The sequence below is a fragment of the Schistocerca americana genome, chromosome 2 (genome assembly GCF_021461395.2).
Source record: "Schistocerca americana isolate TAMUIC-IGC-003095 chromosome 2, iqSchAmer2.1, whole genome shotgun sequence".
Taxonomy (NCBI): domain Eukaryota; kingdom Metazoa; phylum Arthropoda; class Insecta; order Orthoptera; family Acrididae; genus Schistocerca; species Schistocerca americana.
The window spans coordinates 892,213,785-892,232,214 of record NC_060120.1 but is presented as its reverse complement, the minus strand read 5'-3'; the positions used below and the strand labels follow the sequence as shown (position 1 = coordinate 892,232,214).

The following is an 18,430-nucleotide window of genomic DNA, read 5'->3' as shown; positions in this document are numbered from 1 at the left end:
TTGGACGTATGTACTTTCCCACAAATAAATGTACTTGGTTTACAACACTTACATACACAGCTTGCATTATTGCACTGAAGATGTGCAGAAGTTATAATTTATGTAACACATTATATGACATTACTAATAATATACACATCAACTGGTTCTTCTAAGAAATACATCAATGGGGCAGAAAGAGTTGTCCACCAATATATCCCTAGGCACCTCTTAAACTGTACATTATTAGTAGCTAAGTTTTTTACGATTGTTACGAAGCCACAGAAAATGTGTGGTCCTGAATAACGGACACATTTATGGACGAAATTAAATGATTATTAGTCTTCATATAGATTATTCGCATTTCTACTATTGATTCCATGAAGAGAGCTCTTGCGCAGAGAAAGAGATATTGTTCATGATAAATCTCAATAAGTAGAAAATATTCTGAGAAGCAGTAGTTGGTTTGCCAGCTCCTTGAACGGGCCTCGCGTTACACACTTTTGAACTCGGAAAATTGGCGTTATGAGTATGATCCCACATGAATGGTTGGCAAGTTATCTATTGCCAGTTGGAAACTTTTTTCGATAGTTGGATTACTGACTGACCCCGGCTTGGGGACTGAATTACATCAGAAAAAAATTAAGGGGGAGTATTTATCAGTTTTCCCTAAAACGACCAGTCGAATGGTTGACAACCACGTGAAATAAGAATTCCGGTAGCGTGTCACGTGCTTCAACATTTATGGACTTAGTAGCTGTCAGTGATAAGCTGCAACTTACTTGACACATTTTATTAATTGGTAGTGAGAATAAATATAAACTAGACCCTTAACGATATTATCAGTTATGATTTTTTGAACGAATGTGCTTAGAATTGAAATGTAAATCAGTAATAAAACGTCTCAGACATTGCCAGGCAAATGACAAAAGCTAACACGGTAATACCAAATTCTTACTAGGTTCACGAAGTACACTTAGTGCTTCTCATTTCTTCCGGAGTCTCTTTTTACTTTGAATGACATGCACGTTTCTATCTGCTGGTATAACTTGCAACTTCTCATAATCTTATCTTTATGCCTTTCTTTCCCTCGTCAGCCAGTTTAATGTTTCTTTTTGCACGACCCTAGATAATGCCCGGTGTGAATCACAAACAAGACCACTGTTTCCATCACTCTTCCGCTATTTTAGTGCCGATCTCTCTCTATTTAACTTTTTATTATGAAGAATAATAGTGCTTCTAGTTCTCGTAATTTTATCTTTGTTTTTTTCCCTTGTCCAGCAGCTAAATAGCTCACTTTCTTAGTTATTCCATACAAAGCTGGTGTTAACCACACCACTGTTTTTAACACACTCTTTCTAATTTATTGTCGATCCCCTGCGTATTGGCAGTTTCCACTAGAATGTTCCAAGGAATGTTGTATGCAGTAGCGCTTCGAGTGAGCGAGGCTTAATTGTACCCATGTCGAACACATTTCATCATTCGAACTACTGGAAGTTCCTCCACTAAGATAAACAGAAAACTCAAATAACACAGGTCTAGCAATCTATACTTCGCAATTTTTTCTCGATATTTTTAGTTGGTTTTAATGTTTTTTGATACGGCAAATTCAGAAATGTTACTGGTTTCCCCCCGTCACATAAGGTTTTTTCAGGCAGTAATGATGAAGGCACAGAAATTCATACAAAACACATACACTGACGAGAAAAATCACAACAACAAAAATTAATTAATGTAATGAAGTTTTGGGACTATGTAACATTTTCAAGTGATCAATATTGCAGGATCAATGTAAGTATTGGGGCAAGGTCAGTTCTGCACCAAAGTACTGTTATCCTAGATGGCAGCGGTGACATCATCATCAACTGGCGTCAGTTGATGACGTCATCCAAGATTGTGGCCGTGATGTCACCCAACCCCAAGGCAGTTTCTGGCCCAAAGTACCGTTATCCAAGATGGTGGGAAAGTGCCACACCCCCTCCCACGCCCTCCCCTCCCACACCTGGTGGGAAGTTCAAGTTCCATCAGGACAATGTAACCTCTACTAACCTAAGAAAATGGGGGGGAAGAAAGGTATCCTAGGAACTGGCGCCAAGTTTGAATTTTGGCAGGAAGATAGGTCAACTGGGCTACCTCTATTAACCTAAGAAAATGGCGCGAAAGAAAGGACACTTGGGCTACCTCCATTAACCTAACCCCCACTCCCCTCCTCTCCCCTCTCCTACACCAGAAAAATGGCGGGAAGTTCAAATTTCAACAGGATAATGCATCACACCAAGGTTATCTCTACTAACCTAAGAAATTCACGGGAAGATAGGTCACTTGGGATACCCCCACTAACCTAAGTCATCCAACCGCCACCTCCTACAGATTCATGGAAAAAGGACTTGAATAGTGCCAGGCTGTTGGAGAGGGGAAGAAGAGTACTTTATTTATTTTGGAATAATTTATTTAGGGATGGAGTATATTTATTACACTGATACAAAACACATGCTCTGACATGCTTGGTGTCACGCCACACAGCCTACAGACATGCAAACCCCTAAAAGACTCTGCAACCATGCTTGCTAATCATCAGCTGTTGAAATCATGCACCAGTCTTTATTTAAACAATTTGAGCCACTACCACAATCCCGTGTCTCCACCACGAGGTCTAGAGTCCAACTGACCTAGTACACAGTGCTGCCACCAGAAAGCACTGTTTTCCATTCTGTCTGATGTGTAGACACGCTCAGTACTCGTAAACTGTCCAAATAGTGCACAGCACAGCATACAGACCTGCTCACAAAATAATGCAACAGACACGCAAAGAACATACACAGGCACTGCCCACCTCCCCCCTGTCCACTGGACCGCAGAGGAGGCTAGCGGCAACCCCCACGAAGTGATGTCGCTGTTAACTGCCAAGCCAAGCACAGGTGCACATTTGGGTCCCTCAAGCATGAGGTGGCGGCATCCGCTTCATACTTGGCACCTGGGAAATTCCTCTCGAAATATGTGATCACCTAGGCGTCATTGATGATGCGATTGGACAGGGGCGAAGACCTATTTTCAAAGTGCAGACGCTCCAAGGTGGGCTGTGCTTGCATGTGTTCGACACTGCTGACGTCAACCCTCCCCCTACCTGCAGTCTGGCGAAGAGCCAATTGCCGAGTGGTGCTGCAGAAATCAGTTCCAGAATAGCATACGCTGTTTTCTCCCTAGCAATTCTAACAGATCATGCGTGACGTGTCTAGCCATACCTGCATACCCAGCGTGGGTCACGCCTCATGATGGAATACTCATCCTGCTGTCAATATACCTCTCAGAAACGTTAAACGTTCACACAGCTAAAAGCCTGTGCACACTTGCGAAAACACCCTTAATCATAAGAGCATTCTCCTTGTTTGGAAATAGATCGCTGTCTAAGCACAGATGGGGGCATTTCAGAACAATTACGCAAACAGAAATCGAAGCACTGCCATACAGAAGAGAAAAAAATGTCACGAATTTTCGGTATCCTACAGCTACAGGTCTGGAGATGTCCTAATGCTACAGTGCAGATGAGTGACAGCATACCCGCCAGAGATGGATGGTATGCTTAAACTTGTCTTTGAACACTTGCTTTCTCAGAACTTTCCATACATACCTTGCCTCCATCTTGTTCAAATCTGTTTGTAGACACTCCCACGTCCCAGCACAAAGGCTGTCTTGTGAATGAATCTAGCATTATGATTGGCTCTTATCGAATTTACCCGCCGAATTACTGATGCCATCGATGTGGAAGCACTGTCAGCCTTGTTTCTTCTTTCTGCAGACAAGGCTTTCAGCGGTAAAAACTATTTTATACAGACACCATATTGCACCAACAATTAAATCCTCTAACGAGCCCTACATATCGTCAAATATGGAAAGACTCTTACTCAATTACAACGCCCACCCACTGAGGGCAAGAGCTTGAATATTAGAACATGAAATCGACCTGTGACCCATCAATATATCATCGTGTACCCTATATATCATCAAATATGAAAAGCCTCCTACTCAATTACACTGCTCTCCCACCGAGGACAGGAGCATGACCAGCTCACTGTCAGTGGACCAAAGTCACGCTCAGAACTGTTCTACAAATTCGGACTCGCTTCCCCTTGTCACAAATACTTTGCTGTTTCTGGTCCGGACCTGATTGCTTGCTTGCTTTTCTACACCCATCTCCAGACTGTGGGATTACAAGAACACATGTATTTTTGCATGGTTCGCCTTAATATTTTACTATTTTCGCGGTACTTCTCGATATCAAGCACACAGCAGTAGCCTACCGATCGCTCGCACAACATAATTCCGAAGATATAGACTGGAAATTATTTCTTTACAAACCTGAAACTTTAGCCCTTATCCCGTCTACGGGGACCTTTATGTGCGAACTCGAAACAAATAGAGGAAACTGATATTTCCATCCTCGAATACCGATGTTGGTGATGTAACAGATTCCAAATCATCCCTGTAATTTACAAGGTTAACTAAGGTGTTTCTCACGTCTACAGAACCGGCAAATGTGTCTTCCATATGCTAGATACACACAACACAATCGATGTTCTCTCAACTAAATAAAGACGTAAAATGTGAAGAAGCAGTCAACTGAACAATTCATATGGGATGGTAAAATGGTCCATCACAAACACATGTCCATATTGAATCTAGTCAAATTTCCATGTGATCACGAAAGCTATCCAACACATACGAAGTATTAGTTCGCTATTCAGTCGTCTAGAGGACAATCCGGTTAAGACGTCTACATTCCTGCACTCCAACAGGTCTCTCCATTCGGAGGGCTTCTACCGTTAATGGGAAACGTAAATCATCCCAACACATGTCACCAGCACTGCACGGCAAGCATGCACAGGTAGAATCATCACCCTAGGAAACCGGTCACATATGTTTTATCCATGTGCCTACAACTAAATGTTACGATTGAGGTCTCAGTTGAGCGACATTCGACAATGAATGAAGTATCGTAAATACAGCTGTGGCTCTGGAAATAGAAATATATTTACCATTCTTATGGCTTGACATACTCTTCCCTTTGCTATCCCAGTACTCGATGTCAAATCCATACCTTCCTTACGACTGGACATAGTCATTCCCTTTTGCACTTGTTGGAACACAAACACATACATTATAAGCCTGATGCTCAAGGCAATCCTATCACGTATCCCGTACTACTACTAAGTATAACACTTGACCAATAAATGATTCCACATGATGCACAATAATACTGACCGAAAATCAATGATGGGTTGGCATGTCTCATAGGTTTTTTCTTGTGAGTGCTACCTACCACTGTGTCGTAGAAAGAGAGACGTAATCGGTCAAATGTTAAAAAAACCTGATTGCAGCAACTACTGTATGTTAATGTCACAAGCGGTCTTGGTTCTACAGATCCATACAAGTGTCCATGTTAAAAGCTATACTGGCTTTATAAATTGAGGTACGACATTACCTCTGAATGAGGTGGTTTTTTCCAGACAAATACCGTGACGGTGATGGTAGGAATGTGTATTATCAGACCAACACTTAGCCCACATTGAAACCTTGTGATAAAATTACTGCATTTTGAAGGTGATTCGGCTAAGGAACATGGTATGTAAGCGGTATTTGTAACTCCCTCACACCGCCCCAGCTAGATAATTCTATAGTATTTGTAACGCATTCTATCTCGATGCAATGTCAGAGGGTCGGTGATATATCCACTGGGCTACAGGCAATGGTTGATTGAGAAGGATCACAAACAGTAGTAGATGATGTGATGATTGAGGTCATAAGACATGTACACAAGCTTTTCAGGTCTCTGATGCCACGCTATCCACTAGAAATGCTGTCTGGGATTTGGAATCAAGTCTTTCCATTCAAGCACATAACTGCAATGTGTCCTTTAACGATTACAACCACTACTCAATCGTATTTCTGGCACTCTTATGTCTCCAAACGATCCACCTTCCTCTAATCTATCTCCTACAGTAAAATTACCGAATAATTTTAGGTAGCCCCCATGCATCCTGCAAATGCCTCCTCAGACACTATGCTACCATCACCGCACCTTTGCGCACATGATTGTTCCATTGTACGTCGGAACTGAGTAGGGGTCAGAGGATACTACATCTATCACCTCCTGCAATTCGTGCAGAAACAGACGAAGCTGAGTTGCTGTGACAGAGCTGTGTTTTGACCATTCTATGGAAATGAGGCCTGCTCCTGCAACATGAAGTAGTATAAAAGACAGTACGGGAACTGGGGGAAGGACGTGGGTTTTGCTACTACATTGTGGTGCTTCTCTAAACTACATACACATACTACAGATCCATGTCCATTGACATCTATCTCCCCAACGCGCTATCTTCGTTATTCTGTACCATCCATCAGAGAAAAATTATGACCTATAAAAGCTCAACTAACTTCATCTGATAGATAACCAGATAAGATTTTTACTGCCTCTCCCTCCTCCCGTATGTAGAAAACAAATACCGCATGCATGCTGGCATTGAGCACGTGACGATCCTATTAAATATACAGTTATTGATCAACTTCACAGACCAGTTTAAAGTTCCATCACCTGTACTGTAGGAGGATGACCGTATACCCCACAGACCATACTGTAAGCCGCAAGAGACGCTCCATGTGACCCTGTCTCGTTGTTTGAAACATTATTTTTTCTTTCCATGTAGGCTTTCACGGCCGGCGTCTTTATCAGTAAACACTTCCGGGCTAAGTTGCCGTGGTCGATCTGTAGAACTTCTTCTCCCTGACGTTTCGTTCTCAACTGCGGAGAATATCTTCCGAGGTGAGTCGACGACTGGCTGCTAGGAGCTGGGGCCGCCGCTTATATAGAGATCGTAGGGGCGCCACCAGGCTACTTACAAGAAAAACTAAATCGTTTACGAATGGCCATTGCGAAAAATGGTTTTACGAAAAACGAGATTAACCGAGCACTTCACCCAAATAGAAAAATGCCTAAAAATAGGAGACAGCAACAACCATCAGCTTGAAAAGTATTTCTGCCGTTCATCCATAATATCACGGATCGAATTGGAAAAGTACTAGCCAAGTTTCAGGTAGAGATCATTTTTAGACCTACTAAGAAAATTAGTGAATGCCTAAGATCAACAAAAGATGCTCGTCACCCCCTAGCCAACCCAGGGGTATATAAAATTCCGTGTAGTTGTGGCAGGGTTTACATAGGAACTACAAAAAGAAGCATCAATACACGGTTGACGGAGCACAAAAGAAACTGTCGCTTGGGACATATCGACAAATCGGCAGTAGCGGAACATGTTTTTAAGGATGGAGATCACTAAATAAAATTTGGTGAAACAAGCGTGCTAGCGAGGACGTCGCACTATTATACACGTATGTATAGAGAGGCAATTGAAATCCACAGACATCAATACAATTTTAATCGTAAAGAAGAAGGATTAAAATCGGATAAGATATGGCGGTCGACGTTGCATCAATCACGTGACAATCGATTGCCTGCAATCGAGAGAACAGACGACAGCCAGAGATAGCTGCACATCGACGCCACGTGACGCGTGGTGGCGCCCCCTACGACCTCTATATAAGCGGCGGCCCCAGCCACCCGCCCATGTCAGGCAAAATTCTTCTGCCCGACTCATGTAGTACCATCACCGTCAGAGGGTGGTACGGGACTACAAGTCCCACCGCCACACCTCCAAAGTGAATTGCAGTGTCCGTCACTGCCCTGTGGAAATTTACTGCCTCACCAACACAGTTAGACCGCAATAGACCGGTGATGCTGTATTGAAACATATCACCCCGGACTACAAGTCTTTCCTGGCAGCCAAGGTCAAATACCTCGGTGTCCGGCTGGACAGGAAACTACTCTGGGGGGACCACATTCAACACGTGACCAACAAAGCTAACGCGAGGCTCTAACAACTCTACCCTATGCTTAACAGGCGTAGCACACTAAACAGGAGGGTGTCTAGGTCCATGTACATGACACTTATTAGACCCCTGATGACGTACGCAGCCCCTGTCTGGGGATACGCTGCGCCAACTCGCCTGCGCCGTCTGCAGCTCATACAGAACAAAGTACTCAAAATCATAAGCAACGCTCCGCGCTACACACGCATCGCGGACCTTCACCGGGAATACCGGCTAGATACTATCTTGCAGGTATTCCAAAAACTCTCCACACGACTGTACAATAACACGAGACACTCGCGCAACCCGTTTATCCTTTCTCTGGGTAACTACGACCACAACCATAGATGGAAGCATAACAGACCAAAGACATTACTGGCTAGGAACTGAACATCTATGGTCTATAGAACGCTAACACGACAGTACTGGCGAGCCCCTGCAACACAGTTATTACTGGAAACCCAGATGTGCGACTAGCCGAAAAACAGGCAACCGCAGGGAAACCGTGCTGTACACAGCACGCAAACCAGCCACACACACACCCCTACACAGTCTGTGACCCGATCTATGACCGATCGCCCACTAATCCACAACGACCTTGAACTGTTGCAGGGACGCAGCAACTGCAGGAAGCGCCGCAACAAGCTCCAACAACGACAAAGGTAACGATGCACGATACCTCGAACTAACACAACCACACCTTGCATGCACTGTCGCAGATAGCAAGCCGCTACTGCCCTTACTACCCCTCCTACTGTCGCAGAGGTTTTTTTTCCCTTGGCGCTGGCCTTGGCACTTTTTTCCCTCTGCTCTTACAACCGCTACCCTTCGATCGTTTTCGACCACTTCTATCTCCTGATGGACCATGTTAATGAGTAGTCTTACCCAGACGCATGGATAACATCACAGCCTGCATCCTGTGACGCCTGATTCAAAACTAACATGCATACGGAGGTGACAGTAGAACTTTTGTGTTGGTCACCACGTTGGTGCGGGCGTGGAGGGGCCCCATCCTTTCCTTCCTGGCAGCCAGTCGTCGACTCACCTCGGAAGATGTCCTCAGTAGTTGAGAACGAAACGTCAGGGAGAAGAAGTTCTATAGATCGACCACGGCAACTTAACCCGGAAGTGTTTACTGATTATTTTTTCTGCTCTAATATGATCTGTACACTGCAAAACATTTTGTTTTTCTGCCACGACTTCGAGGTCTTTCTCAGGTTCTAAGCTGACAGTAAGACGCTCTGATCCACTGCCTCTCGCAGACAACAAGGACATCATCCCAAAGTACAGTGATCCAAGACGTCGCAGTGTGACGCGATTGACATCATTCAAGATGACTGCCGTGACGTTCGCTGATGACGCAAGTACCGCTACCCAAGGTGGCTGGAAAGTGCCACACACCCACTGCCACATAAATTACAAAAGCATCTTTCAGTAACCAATGATACTGTAACGTTTTAACCTTTAAAATTGCTCTCCTGGAAAATCGATGTAATGGACTAAACCCCTTCTTTCCCTGTGGTCTTCATATATGAACTAGGTACTGACTCGTTCCATTATCAGTTACCGAGCGAGGTGGCGCAGTGGTTAGACACTGGACTCGCATTCGGGAGGACGACGGTTCAATCCCGCGTCCGGCCATCCTGATTTAGGTTTTCCGTGATTTCTCTAAATCACTCCAGGCAAATGCCGGGATGGTTCCTTTGAAAGGGCACGGCCGACTTCCTTCCCCGTCCTTCCCTAATCCGATGAGACCGATGACCTCGCTGTCTGGTCTCCTTCCCCAAAATAACCAACCAACCAACCATTATCAGTTAGCTTTGGCTCGCATGCTCCCACAGATGCTGATAAATTAACTTCACGTGTGCCAGAGGTGTTTAGTCACCCTCTTTGTCACATTTTTTCCTGTTCCACACTGATGTAGAAAGGGTACAGCTATCGATCCTATACTTGAAGGATCGAATCTACCTTTGAGCACTTTTGCTACGGCACAACTACAGTACATCGCTGCCCCATCGTTCTAGAAGGGAGAAAGTCACGCCTGGAAATATTTTGGCGCAAAGAGTGAGTAATTCGAGCCCGAGCAGGCCGAAGACCAAGTCAGCAGGGCCGGTACAGGGAGCTCGTAAAAAAATGAGTAAGTTCTGCGATGTTGCGGAATATTGTCAGTAGAGCCGGAGCATGCTTGCTGAGCAGATTCCGAGTGGTACATTCACACAAGCGTGTGATAAATGAGCGACTGCAATTGTAGTGTGAATGAAATCTGAACTAATAGGTATGTTTTCCTTGAATCCTTTACAATAAAATAACTGCATCGTACAAAAGTGTTCACATATTAAAAACCTCTTCATTATTAATAAAATTATTTTGGAAGGGACAGAACCACATAAAAATGTGAGACAAAAGGGCAAACATCTTAGTCTCACGGTCAGCACTTCATTTGTTGGCACATATACGTTGGGAGTAAGTCCGCCATCAATATCTGGCTAATTATTAATACCTGTTGTCTAATTTCGTAACTAGCTAGACTAAACCAAGTTTTAATTAATTATTTTCATTAATAAAAGCACTAAAATAATATGGGCGGTTTACAATGTGCAGGGTATGGTGTTTGATCAGTGAGAAAATAAAGCAAGCCTTGCGACTTGTAACGTCGAGTAAGAAACAAAAACAACATATTATGTAGTAACGAGAAAATTATATGTATCATATTGTGTTATTGTATAAAATTATGTATTTTTTTATTATTTATTTTTGAGAATATCTGCGTCGGCGAGTAATGAAACCGCCACAGACGATAAATGTCGAACAAAGATTAAAATAAGTAACTAGTATATAATACGTGACGAATAGCAATTTCTTTGTCTTCTTCATCTGGGAGTCGAACGAGTAAGATATCCTGTGTCGTAGTAGCGAACGCTAGTGTAGCATTCTTTTGTCGAGACTAAGAGATGTACGCCATTACGTGTGAATTCATAAAGGTGTGTAAAAAAGTGAAATTTTTAAATGTTTTAATAGAGTTATGTAAATGAAAACTTGCATTATTAATTGTTAAAGCTTGCTTGCCTATTATCCCATTCTGTTGAGACATTTTTCAGTTATATAAATATTATCTGTGGTGCTGAGCTGCGTGGCGAACGAAAAAGCCGCTGCCGCGGCGTATTCAAACGACTTCCAATATAGTCTATCATACCGCAAGGAAGCGGTAAAGTAACAGTAAAATAATATTATTTCTTCTAGCTTCCAGACTTGCAGTGGAGATCAACAGATTTTATGATGTGTTGCAGGTTGACGCGGGCTGCTGATAGTATATGACTCACAGTACAAATAAGTTAATGTACCGTCAAAATCTAATAGGAATCTTGCTGTGCTCCGTTCTGGTCCGGCAAACTTTATAGTGAAAACGTATTTTTTTTAATAAGAGTCTCATGTTCTTGTGCTAGTCGTGGTATTGAATGGTGTTTTACCGAGAAACAAAATCCACTGCAAAATTTTGTTGTTGAACGATCATACGAACTGTAACATCAGTGTTCATAACCAAGTAATTTCAATTTTCAATAACTATAAAGAAGGGAAGATATGTTGATTTTTAGAATGAGTTACAGTCACGAAAAAACGTTCCTTTAATTGTAGGCCAGATACAGAACAATAAGATCTCAATATATATATTTTGCTTTGTTAAAAGGTAATGATGATAAAGAAATTCAAAGCACGGCATTATTAACAGATATTTCGCGGCTCTTTTCGTATATGCGATAATAAAAAACGTGAAAGACTATGAGACGCATCATAGTTTCATTCATGCTCTAATTATACAGCCCTTTTACCTAAACGTTCAAAGTATCCCATCTCATTTGGCAAATATTGTAACTATAGATTGTTTTTTATATCTCTTTTGTTAAAAACACACTCTCCCAGCACGTCATCTACCGTTTCCTTCTGCATCAAATAATTTGCATCCAGCTGTATTATATGAGGTACTGAGTAGAACTATCAGCAACAGTAACTTAATATGAGAATGTTTCACAGTCATATGCGCTACCCAACAGAATGGTCTCCCGCGGGTTTTCCGACCAACACGGTTGGTTGCACAGCGCGCCAAGAAGCCAACGCTGTGTAGCCCTCAATCGAGCCCGGCAAGCCGGTTATTATGACAGGCACGTTTTTCTCGGCCTTGCTGACTGCCGAAGAAAAAAGGAAGATGCGTAGAAAGCTGAGTCAGAGTGAGAGAGAGAGAGAGAGAGAGAGAGAGCGGGACGGAGGGAGAGAAGGGGCACGAGGGAGAGGGAGAAGTAACGCGCCCTGGGCTCACAATACGACCGGCTGCGATCAAGCTTCTGCTTTGCGATGCTGAAACAGTCGATACAGCTACTAAGCCGACGACGGGCTCTTCAGAGACAAATTTAAGTAACTGCGGTAAACAAACTAGTAACCATTAAAAGCAGCTGGCAAATTTCAAGGAAGCCTGAACAACGATTATTACTGGCAGGAGCAGTTCTCACTTTCGTGTTACGTCCTGCATTCGGAGCGTATGAATTCAACTACACTACACGTCTTTGTAAACTTTATTTATAAACAGAAAGGACAGTCAGATGTGCCTCGCAAAGTCTGCTTTGCCGCAACAGCCGTCTTTTCGTTATATATGCTGCTGACCATTGAAATGGCAAGACCATGATGAATGCGGCATGCAACAAATGTCAAGTTTGCATATAGTGTAATACGTGTATTAATATGGAAATGATTAGCATTTTCATGACAACTGACTTGTAAGATGGGTAAGAGTATCGCAATCTACATTCTTTACACAGACCTTTGAATGACATTATCCTGACTGACTGAGTCGTCATCGCCCAGCCCAAACCGATAAGGACAGAGACTTGAAATCTGGTGAGGGTGTTGATCGCATACTGTAGGCATCGTTTAAGAAGGGATTGTTCGAAATTCGACTTCTAAGGGGGGTGAGATAAGGATTGGAAAGGTTTTTGAAAACATCGCGTTATGCACTAGGGTGGCTTATTCTCGTTCTAAAGCACCATTGTTTTGCTTTTGCTGCCGTTTGTTTGAAAACGCAAACTCACCGAACACATCCAAGTTTTACCTGTTCAAATGTGTGTGAAATCCTAGGGACTTAACTGCTAAGGTCATCAGTCCCTAAGCTTACACACTACTTAACCTAAATTATCCTAAGAACAAACACACACACACCCATGCCCGAGGGAGGACCCGAACCTCCGCAGGCACCAGCCGCACAGTCCACGACTGCAGCGCCTTAGACCGCGAAGTTTACCTCACTGACTATTTCAATACACTGTGGAAATTGAACCCCACAGTCACCAGCCATGGATGAAGTGCTACATAAAAAAATTTTGCAAATGGAAGGAGTTGGAATCAATATTTGAGAAAGGGCAGTCAACTGATAAAAAAGAGCCAAGACGTCGTGGCAAAAGAAATTTAAAAAATGTAATGAAATGATAACCAGAACGTTTGACATAATAACATTCTTAGCAAAACAAAATTTAGCTTTACGTGACCACAGGGAAAGCGGCACCTGTGCCCATGGAGCCAACTTTTTAGATCTGTTGCATCTACTGTCGAAGTAGATCCTGTTCTCCGAGAACATTTAATAAGGTTTCACTTATCATATACCACCAGAAATTAAAAACGAGTTTATGGAAATTGTAGTGAAGAAAGTTCGCCAAAAAATTATAGACTAGGTCAGGTTCGAGAGGCCAAGCATTATTTCCTGATATTCGACAGTACCCCGGATAATTCCCACAAAGATCACAATACGTGATGATTGAAAATCGGTAAGTACGAATAGTGGAATCTTTTACAGATTTTATTGACACGAAAAACAAAACAGCCGAACATATTAATAAGAGTAAGTAAACTCGACATAACGAACTGTAAAAGGCAACCTTGTGATAATGCTGTTACAAAGGTCAGAAGACAGACAGGAGTGCAACAACGAATAAATTTGTTCCCTGCTCATACCACACTCTCTGAACCCAGCTTGCTTACATGTAGCTTCGGTGAAGGTGTAGGTGAATTCAGCTACTTTCTTCGGCACATAGGAAGGTTGTTACGCTTTCGGTGCAGACAAGTATGAAGAGGGTTCAGGACACGCGATGGAACACATGACATGGAATCATTACAAAGAGATTTTGACAGCGCTAGAGAAGCTTGAACGCATGAACGGAAGCAGGAAATTTGCTAGTTGCAATGCAGTCATTTTCGTTTGTGTGTTTCTTGGGTCTTTGGCAACCTGTGATGTGTGAAGTGAATGATGTTCAGAATTATTTGCAAACGGAGGGACTAAACCTACCTCACTGTGCTCAGAAAATACTCGCCTTACAGACAGAATTGGAAGAAGAACGCCGGCCGATGTGGCCGAGCGGTCTAGGCGCTTCAGTCTGGAACCGCGCGACCTTTACGGTCGCAGGTTCGCATCCTGCCTCGGGCGTGGATGTGTGAGGTGTCCTTGAGTTAGTTAGGTTTAAGTAGTTCTAAGTTCTAGGGGACTGATGACCTCAGATGTTAATTCCCATAGTGCTCAGAGCCATTGGAAGAAGAACGAGAGGAATTTTACTGAACCTCCACTGCTGGAATTAGAGAAAGGTTCAAGCCGCTCCAGACTTCGGCCAAAAAATACTTAAGGCCTGCACTACTACTGGGCGTCGCAGATGAGGAATGCAACCTCGACCAAGCTCCTCAAGATTTTGACAGAAGATTTAAAGCTTGAGTACATGTATCTAAGGACTTACGTAGCTTCAACAAGGTGTAAGAAATAACTTATTGTTCCGGCAGCCTACTGCTGTTTATTAAAAGATTGTTTTTGAATCCAAACGTGAAGGAGGGCTACCTAATATAGTTACAATGCTGAGAATATTCCCCACAACTGCCGTAAGTAATGCCAGTTGCGAGAAAAGCTTCTCTAAATAGAAACGGATTAGAAATTATTTAAGATCTGCGATGTCCACGTTCAGTTTAACAGTTTGGAAACCGAACGAGAGGTACTCATTAGCCTTAGCGAATGTATTAAAAGAGTTCGCGTCGCTAAAGAGACACAGAATAAAATTTTAATTAAATAAACGCGTTTATTTTGAATCCATCTGAAATAGTGACAGAGCTGAGATATTTTTCTTAATTGTGAAAATTGGGGAGGGGGGTGGGGCGGTAAATTTAATGTTAGCACTGGAATGCGACGCTACGCCAATGCATGATGTTGCAAGTTGGCAACAGACCATACACTTAAGCATAATGTTAAGGAAACTACTCGTAAATGTGTGGTGTTGCCGTTTGGCAAAACACACACACACTGGCTGCATAGGGATACCCTGCGATTGGTGTCATAATGTAGACAGAAACTATTGAAATTCGGTATTCTATGCTAAAGGTCGAATGTCCGTAAACAACCGTGAAAGAAGTCGAAAGAGTGCCAGTTAGATCACATTTGGTTATACTTTTAAGGGGCGTAAAATGGTAGCACAGATTATTTTCCCATGTGTCTAACTGAACGATTAATAATTAATCAATATCATCTGTTTGTTGCCGAAACATAGAATAAATCAAAATTTCTATGTTCAGCCTCTTACATAACATTTTGCCGCAGACAATATTACACTGAAACTGGTTTCCTAACAAAAAAAAAAAAAGTCCTGCAACAGAGTGTTAACATCAGTTAAATGAATACTTTTCTACTGAGCTACGTGATGCGACGTCACATATGTATTCAATATATATTTCTGTTCTTGTTAAAGAGATTGTCAACGTGTATTGTGCACGATTATGAAGAACACATATCTTCCTCAGACAAATTGTATGACAGACAGTACTCTATTTAACTTGAATCACGGGCGAGATCAAATTTTTCCTCCCCGCATACAGAACATCTAAAAGATGCATGAAAACCTGAGCAGGTTTTACAGGCATATGTTTTTGCAATTTCTTTCACTTTGCTAATCACTTACTGAATAAAATATTTTCCAATTCAACACTGTAAAATTATTCTCCCCAGAAGTTCCATGTTCATTTGCGGTTTTTATTTACTTGAAAATTTTGATCCTTCAACCTTCACGTTAGTTCAGTCTGCCTGTATTCATGACAACTGAAAAGCTGTGATTAACGCCAGCCAAATGGTGACCCGATCTGCTGCCTACACTTGAACGCATCAGGATTATCTCCGTAATGGTGCCCTCTGTTTTTTTTTTTTTTTTCTTTTTGAAACACAGCAAAATATAGAAACCGGAAAACAAAAATTGAACTTATTTTGTGAGCCTGATGGCTCGCACTGGTACGTAAGCACAATCAAAGGTGAGCTCATTTTTGTGTTAAACTCGGGACCGTCTCCGTTTCATGATGGAAAATAAGTGCGACAAAAATTTATTTTTGGCAACATGCTAATTTGTTGACATTTTCCGCTCTATTTAAAACTTATTACGCAGGACAATAATACGACAGATAACACGAAGAAAATCCTATTGTTTCCGTATTAACAGTTAGGGATACAATCCCCATGGGTACAAGGATGGTTGATGCTGTCACACGCCGCTGTCGATGAGATGCTAGAAGTGGTAGTACGTAGTAGTTGAGGTCACATGTCAATCTATACAATTTATATCCTGCAACCGCTCCAAACACACCATCAGTATAGGAAAAATTTTAGTATGTCAGTTCCTCTTACCTTATAGTAGCTTTAATTTCTTGCGAAATTCGAGCGGAAGGTAGTCACTTCGGAAACCAAGGGATTCTTTCCGATTTTGAGCGCAAAGTTCGTCCACTGCCGGGTGAGCGTTTTGCGATCTCAGTCGAGCGAGGCTTCCAACGACACTGGACAGCGCATTCGTGAAGCCGGCTATATAGCGCCTGTTACCGACGTCGAGTGGGTGGGGCGGTGTTACGCAACGGGAACATCCTATACTGCAGGCGTACCCTATTATGTCTCACATTATTGCACGTCGTTGTGTAATGAATACAGCAACATCAGAGCACTGATTTCAACACCATCGTTCACACCCGTAGCTGTGACAGTGGCACCGAAGTGTTTCGCTCATACCAGCTAACAAGAGGTCTAGTACAAGGGGTGGATAAAAGTATGAAAAGACCAAAAACACAACGCATTAGGATGCCTAATAAAGTGTAAAAAAACCGTTAGCATTCAAAACAACTTCCAGTCGTTTCGCAGCGCACAAATACAGGTCCTATATGGTTTTCAAGGGACACACATCATTCTTCATGAAAAAGGGTGGGAAGTTCAGGTAACGATGATAGAGGTGGACAGCGATAACGTGCCCTGCTCTCCAAAGTAGAGCACAAAGCGTCAGTAACATTGAGACCCGGTGTCTGGTGGCCAGGGAAGATGCGACAATTCATCCTTGTGTTCACAAAACCAGTCCTGGATGATGCGAGCTGTATGAACAGCAGGCCTTTCATCTTGGAACACAGCATGACCATTGGGGAACAAACATTGTACCATGGGATGGACCTGATCAGTCAAAAGGGTTACAGTCCTTGGCAGTAATGTGACCTTCGAGATTACCCTGGAACCCATGAAATACTACCATATGGGAACTCTGAAACAAGAGTCATCCGACCGAATAACATTCTTCCATTGTTCCGCAGTCCAGGTTTTGTGGCTTTTTGCACCACGTTTTCCTTTTACGGGCACTTGCATAACTGGTGAGAAATTTTAGAATTCCAGCTCGTCCTGCATATGGAGCCCCATGTGTTTTGGTGCTGAAAGGGTTCACGAGCGCGACATTCAGTTCTGCAATGATTCTTGCAGCTGTCGTCCTCTCATTTTTCGTCACAATTCTGTTTACTTCGTCCGCATTGTAACTTAGCGGATGATGTTTCTCAGTTTTCGCTGTATGCAGTATAAATCTTCGATACGGTGCAACATGAAAACACTACGGCTACATTGGCTATCACCAACAATTTGCCTACATTCGAATTAACTTAGCTCCGACATAATGCACTCGCAGACACACAGAACTCTGGTCTGATCACTACTGACACAACATATTGACATTGCACAGGTGTTGCTCGTTGTCAAATATAACAGCACAACCTGTAGGCTTGGCTAGCGGCTACAAGTATGCATTTCTCGAGGTGATTCCATATTTTTGTCCAGTCCCTGTAAATACAACCACATTGTTTTCTCCTGCTACTCTTATCAAATGGTGAACTTAGTGGCTGTGTGCGTGATACTTCAAACTCTTAGAGAACCGGAATGGATTCGCAAAGGCCTGAAGTTTTCTCCTGGCACTTAATGTGAGTTTCCACCCCTGACAATCCTTTGTGTATATGAAACACCCAAGTTGCACCCTAGTTCGAATTCTCCTCTCCATTACAACACCCCGCAGAGCACTGTAGTGTTCATACCACACATCGACTTGACTGCTTTTTATTAGTTTTTTAGCTGCATGTCATATATAATTGTTTTTTCATTAACTTACTAGCTACATGTTATACATGCCCTAACTACAACAGTAAAAGAATGTTAACTTCGTAGTTTCAGGAGAAACTGAAA

General features: G+C 42.6%; 1 protein-coding gene across 1 annotated transcript in view; it reads right to left on the bottom strand.

The window, feature by feature from the left end:
- The window catches only part of LOC124595841 (glutathione S-transferase-like), a 76,009-nt gene extending 59,264 nt beyond the window's left edge, over window positions 1-16,745 (bottom strand). The window contains exon 1 of the mRNA XM_047134740.1: window positions 16,583-16,745. The gene's annotated coding sequence lies outside the window, so the exon portion shown is untranslated. The remainder of the gene's footprint in view (window positions 1-16,582) is intronic.
- Window positions 16,746-18,430: the final 1,685 nt, after the last annotated feature.